The 7,322-nt window shown below is 48.1% G+C and overlaps 1 pseudogene; it reads left to right on the top strand.

Moving 5' to 3' along the window:
- Positions 1 to 421: 421 nt before the first annotated feature.
- Positions 422 to 2,721, top strand: LOC130597107 (protein phosphatase 1 regulatory subunit 3E-like; annotated as a pseudogene).
- Positions 2,722 to 7,322: the final 4,601 nt, after the last annotated feature.

Here is a 7,322-nt window from a genome sequence, read left to right as displayed (position 1 = left end):
GGAAAGACACAGAACACGAGGAGGAGAGGGACTTCGTAGCCGCGGTACTGGTGAGAGCGGGCAGGGGGAGCCGCCGAGAGAAAGAGGCTAGCCGCCGGCGGGGTGCAATTAGGGAAGGTGGCGAGGACGACCCCGAGGTGGGCAGAGGGGCGGGTGGGGAGCGCGACGCGATGTGGGAGGAAGAAGGATGACTCGGGGCGTATTTCGCTGCCTGACCCCGGCACGTCAGCAGCGGCAGCCGCTGGAGCCGGCCGCGACGGGGACAACACCGAGATGATCCCGCTGCCCCCGGGTCCAGGCGAGAGGCAGAGCCTGCGGCCCGGGCACTAGACCGCCTCGCCACCGCACGCCGTGGCCCGAGAGGAGGAGCCCCGGCCGGGCGGCGGGTCCCGCGCCAGCTGCTGCTCCCGCCAGCTCCCCCATGGATAAAGCGGGCTCGCTGCACACCTCGGTGCCCACGCCGCCGCCCCGGCTCTACCTGTCGCGCAACTTAAGCTGCAGCGCCTGTCTCTGTGGCAGCCTGGTCGAGCAACGCAGGGCGGCCTGCAGCCCCGACGGCAATACCGCGCACCCACTCGTGGGGCGGGAAGCAGCGGCCGAGAGACCTCGCTCCCCACCGTGCCGCCCAGCCCCACGCAGCGCCTCCGGGCCAAGTCGCTGCCCACGCCCGGCGACCGCAGCCTGTATCCGGCGTTGCAGCAGAGCCCGTCCCCCTGCAAGATTGTGCAGTTCGCCGACTCCCTCGGCCTGAAGCTTACCTCCGTGTGTCAGTTCTGCAAGGCTGACTCTGCTGTAAGTGCCGCTGCCCACCCCGACGCCGCAGCGCAGACCTCTTCAAGACCCGGGAAGCCGCCGGCGCTGGGCGACCTGGAGCCGATGCTGTTCGGGCCACCGCCACTGCTGGAGCCACTCTTCCGCCGCAGCCCGGCGCCAGCTCCGGCTTCATGGAGTGGATGGAACAGCACAGAGTGAGGCTGTAGTGGGTGCGGGCCGAGCCGGTGGGGCTGCGCGGCGCCGTGCACGTCCTCAGCCTGGCCTACGAGAAGGACGTGTCGGTGCGATACACGCTCAAAAGCTGGGCCAGCTGCGCCGAGGTATCCGCCGCTTACCAGGCGCCCTGCCCGGCAGGCAGCATTGATATAAGGAAAGCAAGTGGCTGGAAAACAGGGTTAAAATATTTTTAGCTTAATTGGAGTCTAAGATAGAGAACAATGTTTGTGTTGTAAGTCTGTGGTGTGAAAACAGAATTTAGTAGCCCTACTAACATGAGTGAATTATTTCTTCCAATCCTTCTACTTTCCAGTTAGTTTGGAGACAGTGCCTCCCAAACATCTGCTAGCTTCAGATACTCCTTGTCTGCCCATCCTGTTCTGCTTGCAGTAAATTTTGTACGAAGATCATACTGTTCTAAAACTTTGTCAGCTATCAGAAAGTTATAGATATGGCTGGTTTTAGCTAGTTTTGTGATTATTGAGGCATCCAACTGTGCCAAAGGCAAAAAGTACATTGTGAGGAAGACTGCTTACTTAATCTTGAAGACCCCTGCCCACGACCACTGGAGGGCAGTGCGCAAGTGCCAAAAGGAGACTTATGATAATGAGTTTTTAGAACTAATCGTAATAGCCCCACTGCTCTCAGGGGAACCTAATGAATATGCATGTTTGTGTGTGATAAATATCTGCTTGCTTAACATCTTGGTGTGCAAGTTAGGAGGAGCGATCCCCCTTGCACCTGGTGCCATAATAAATATACCTGCTTTATAAATCTCCTTAAATTGTAGAGTCTGATTCTGTGCTTCAGCATCACTGACCACTTCACCTTCCTCCTGCCCTTGGGTGTTGCCGTCGCTGCCGAGGCCACGCTGGTAATGCACTACTAAATGCCGTTATCACATCACAGACTTGCAACACTGTCCTGGGTTCAGTAGTAGCAGTCATGTTTTTCCTTTGTGTTAACTGGTGCAGTTCTGTGTTTTGACTTCTAGCTTGAGAACAGTTTTGGTGAAGCCGATGTTTTCGGTTGTTGCTAAGTGATGTTTACCCTGACCAAGGACTGTGTGAGGCTCATGCTCTGCCAGGGAGGAGGGGAAGCCGTGAGGAAGCAGAGACGGGGGCGCCTGACCCGGGCTAGCCGGGGAGGTATTCCATACCACAGCACGTCATGCCCGGGGTGGGGGGGTAACTGGAACTCGCTTTATTGGCCGGTGGTATCATATTCTCTTCCCTTGTTATTTTCCCTTATCATTGTTTTAGCTGATAGTAGCGGTGGTGATTTGTTGCTGGACTGTTCTTGTCTCAACCCGTAGGAGTTGCACTCTCTCGATCCTCCTCCCCGTTCCTCCGGGAGCAGGGAAGGGGAGAGCCCCAGTGCGGGGGGGGTGAGACGGACACGGACCTCGATTGTTGTCATCTCGGCACCACTCACTGGGAGTGAGTGAACAAGTTACCTGACTGGGTTTAAACCACGACAAACACAAACATTGTTTTCTATCTTAGACCTAAGTTAAGCTAAAAGTACTTTAACCCTATGTTTTCCAGGCACTTGCTTTCCTTATATCACTGGAGTTTGCCGTCCACTACCGCATTCCTGGCGCCAAATACCAGGACAATAAGGAGGGAAAGAACCAGCCCCCCCCCCCGGCTGCGGGGCTGGCAGCGCGTCCTGCCCGCCACCATTCCGCCCCAGGACCCTGACAGCTCCGCCTGGATCCACTTCATCTGAGGCATGGAGGGAATGTGCAACACTGGGGGACTGGCTGCCCAGCCCCGCCCCAATAGAGGGAGGAGGCACAGTGGTTCATTGCCCCAGAAAATATATGGACTCAGTCAGAGATCAATGTGGCCAGACAAAAAGCCCTTTATTACAAAGCCTTAACTCCTTATATACTATTTCTTACATGCACTTACAGTGATTTGGCATATTATGACTGGATACATGTCTTGAAGACACTTAGTGACTAACACATAATTGGTTAAGCACAGGTGTGAGAACTTGATCTTGAAAGATTGCCAACAGTCCACAGTTCTTATTAACTTGGTGAATTCCAGCTTCTTCTTACCTTCCTTGTTTAGGTTTCCTCGGGCCTCTCATGGCCTTGCTGTATCTTTCAGGATTATTCAGAGTTTATGTACCAATTATCCATTCTCCTGTGAGAACACTGCCTCCACATCTCCCCATTTTTGTTTTATATATGTTTTGGGTGACCCTACTTGATCTGGGGATTTGGGCTAGATCATATCTCCAATATATGCCAACTACAGGCTGCTGGGCCTGCCCCTTTTTTCTGCTGTATGGCTCTCTGGTAACAGGGGAGGCCACCCTTCACATCAAGGTCTGGCATGGCATGTGTTCCCACCACTCCACGCCTGCCAGGTTGCAGCCAACAGCAGAGCTAAAGGTTCTTCTTGGTGGCAAACACAGAGGCCAACCCAGTCTTGCCCTTGACTGTGGTAGCAGGCATTTGGTCAGCCTCAGTCCTTGCACCTTGTTGTCAATGCAGAGTTTCACCTGCTTCATCCAGTAACAAGTTGCTACTACAGCAAGGCACACACACATTTACATTAGCAGAGTAACTATTACAGGGTGCAGCAGCATGTTGAAGATGCTGATGGCAGCGAGGGACTAGCCAAAGAAATTTCTTACCAGTGGAATTCTCCCCCCCTCTTAATTTGTTCCAGTACCTGCTTTATAACACTACCATTGTATTAGAATCTTTCTAGCTTTTGCCTTAGCATTTTCTAGCAGCTACTGCAAATTTGCATACTCTGACATTTCTTTTACAAGTGACAAATCTGTATAATACAAGGTGTAGTTTCTTATTAGCAACTGGCTAGTAAATACAGGTGGTTTTACACACAAAATCACAGCCTCTAGTAATATCTACTTTACAAGCACACATATATTCAAGCTGTTACTTTTCAGTTGCCCCCAAGTGATGTTTTGCAATCATTCGTTTTTCTCTTCCTCTATCTCATTCTGCTTGGGGTAATCACAGTCAGCTCCTGTAGCTGAGGCATCAGGTTTTTCCATTTGTCTGTCCAGCTCATGGCAAGGCTTGACAAACTTTGCAGGCAGTCACCATGGACCTGTAGGCAGGAGGACACAAATATAGCCCCTCCTCCAGGTTATCAGTTCTTGAGAAGTAGACAGGTTAAATTGCACATTGTTAACAGTCACAGAGTTTGCTGCCTCATTGCCTCTTTTTTTTTTTTTTTTTTGGTACAAAGTCGCTCACTCTACAAATGCCGGCCAGCTACAGCTGCGTGCCTGCTTCAGCAGCAGCCATAAATACCTGCCGGCAACCGCGCTTTTGCATTAACCCTTTCATGCCCGAAATGTTAAACTGCTACCCTTTAAAAACTTTTGCATGAACCCAACAACAACAACAACAAAATAATAAACAGAATACTGTCTGCCCTCAACACATGCACACACACATGTATGGGATCCCACAAGCATGCTCCACACAACTACAATATTTGAAGCACAAGATCCAGACAATCATTACTCCCACTACAGTCCCACGTACAGAACGTGGCACAAGGACCCTGTGGAGACTAACAGCAAAACAGCTCACAGAAGCATCATTGCAGTGCAAGGTGGCAGGCTCAACCTTAGCAAGCGTCCCCCGCAGAGGCTCTGCCTCCCCCACATCGTATGAGGCTTGGGCTTTTATACTGACCCAAATGCACGCTCGTTCCGACACAGGTGGCCAGCCTATGTTGGAAGAAGTGGCCAGCAATATCTATAAAGTTCTTCAAAGGTCGATAGAAACCTGGACATACTTATATTTACCAACTTCTAGTACATGAGTATCACAGAGGAAATGTATTAAATGAGTTGTATATGGGGTCCCAAGTCCACGGTCCGTCACAGTATGCACAGTACCCCTGCTAAGAGCATACAAAAGACCTTCCCACCACCAGAAACGCACACAATATGTCTGTATCCCGCACTGGTCTCGCTTCCCTGGAGGTTGGGGGGGGGGGGGTTGGTTTGTTTGTTTTTTTGTTTTGTTTTGTTTTTTTTACTTTAACGTAAAAAAGGTTGCTCCCTTCACTTTAAGGACTGAAAACATCTATAAAACAGATGTCCTAAACTCAAATTTCAATTCATTGAATCACTGACAAGGGGGGGTGTCCTGGGACGGTGCTGACTCTTTCCAGGGTTTCAACCATCCAGCTGGCACCCACCGCCGACCGGAATCTGTAATCACACACATATAACCTCGACCAGTTAGTTTTACTTCTGCAGGACCTTTCCAAATGCCGGTTTCCAAATCCTTGTACTGGACCAGAATACCCGGAGTTTTAGTCACCTAATGCCTGACCATGTATTATAGCAGGGGGGTCATTAAAGTCTCCTGTCAATTGCAAAAAATTCATAACGTATACAGCTTTCTGTTTCCTTGCTACCGGTGTAAGTACTTTTTCCCCCGTTTTTTGTTTTTTTAACAACTGTTTCAAAGTTTGATGTGTTCGTTCAATAATAGCTTGTCCTGTAAAAGAATAGTGTCAATAGTAACATGGGCATATTTCAATTTCCCAAAAGAGGGTACATGAGTCTCATCCATTTGCCAAAGCTGAAGAGGCTGGAGGCCTTGAGGGTTGACTCCAAGGCCTATACCTACTGCTTGGCATTGACAATTGGGACAAGATTGCATAATGCCCCGGGCATCTGTTAGGGACAGTCCAAACTGCCGAACTAACATTTTTGTTGATTGATAGAAGAAGGAATGGGATGCTCGAGCTTGTTGAAAGATATTTACAGAGGGTCCTGCCCATGCTGGGGCAACTAATTTACCCACTTCTTTGTTATTGCCTTCACTAAGGCTTCCTGGAAGGCCTGAATGACTGCGAATATGCATAATAAAATATGTACATTTATGAGTATTCACAAGATGTAATAAGGTTTTTAACAAGATCCACAACCTGTGATTAACGACTTCTTGTAAAATTCCCCTTTCTATACATTGAACAATGCCTACAACATATAAAGAATTGCAGACAATATTAAGAGGGGTGTCAGGCCATCACTGAAATACTGCAATAACGGCATCTAACTCTAGTGTTGTAGTGAATCGGAAAAATGTCCAAGTATCTTCTGCTCTTTCCAACCATCATCTGTTTGCCAAACATATCCGGCTGTGTGATTGATTTTGCTTGCATCTGTAAAGACAGTTAATCCTAAAACAGGTTTACTAGGATAAAAGGTAACATCTTCAAACTGATTATTCTTTAGCATTGTAAACATCTTATGAGGTGGAAAATGTATATTAAGAGGACCTACAAAACCTGTCAGAGCAGACTGGAAAGTAGAGCTAGATTGTTGTGCCCAGTCTAACCATACCCTGGTAAGCGGCAAACAAATTTGTGATGGATCACAGCCCATAATTTCCTGACAACGTGAACGACCTTGTACAATCAAAAGAGCAAATACTTCTAACCGAGTAGTTACAGTTTTACGTAATCCATAAGGCAGGAAAATCCATTCTAAAATGCATAAAGGATCAGTCTTCTGAAGATCCCACTGTGCTAGTAGACTAAATGGATGATACTCACTGTTGACAATAAACAGAACAACCTGTAAATATGGATTCCATTGAGAAGCATAAGAGGTAGTGATTTTTGTCATGATGTGATCTAAGGCATCATACTGAGCTTTGGATAGAACTCTTTTTTTTTCCTGCCTTTGACTCACCCTTTAAAAGGGGCATGAGATCGGTCAGATCATCATTTGTGATTCCACACAAAGGGTGGACCCATTAGATATCACCCATCAATTTCTGCAGGTCAGACAAGATTTTTATCTGTGTGGTAATTTTAACTTTTTGAGGCCTAATTTCAGTTCTGGAAATGATCCACCCCAGATATTTCCAAGGGGCTTCAAGTTGCACCTTGTCTGGTGCAATTACCAGTCCTGCTTTCGCTAATTCTGATTGTAGCAGGCAGAGCAGATGGTCCTTGTTTAAATATTTGCCTGCAATTAGGATATCATCCATATAGTGATAGATAACACATTTTTGCAGTTTTTGTCAGATCGGTTGCAATGCCCGGGCAACATACAGTTGACAAATAACAGGAGAATTTTTCATACCTTGAGGTAAAACGACCCATTCATATCTCTTAGCAGGCTTTCCTTTGTTAATTGCTGGGACAGAGAGAGCAAATTTTTCACAATCGCTTGGGTGTAGAGGAATTGTGAAAAAACAGTCTTTTAAATCAATTATTATTAAATCCCAACCCTGAGGTATCATTGAAGGGCTAGGCAAGCCAGGTTGCAAAGCTCCCATGTCTTTCATAACTGCGTTGATAGCTCTGAGG

This window comes from Pezoporus wallicus, unplaced genomic scaffold, assembly GCF_028554395.1.
Source record: "Pezoporus wallicus isolate ANWC-B61680 ecotype Strahan unplaced genomic scaffold, APGP_CSIRO_Pwel_v1 contig_7801, whole genome shotgun sequence".
In the NCBI taxonomy this organism is placed as follows: Eukaryota; Metazoa; Chordata; class Aves; order Psittaciformes; family Psittacidae; genus Pezoporus; species Pezoporus wallicus.
Note: the sequence above shows the minus strand (reverse complement) of the source record. Positions and strands in the feature narration are given on the sequence as shown.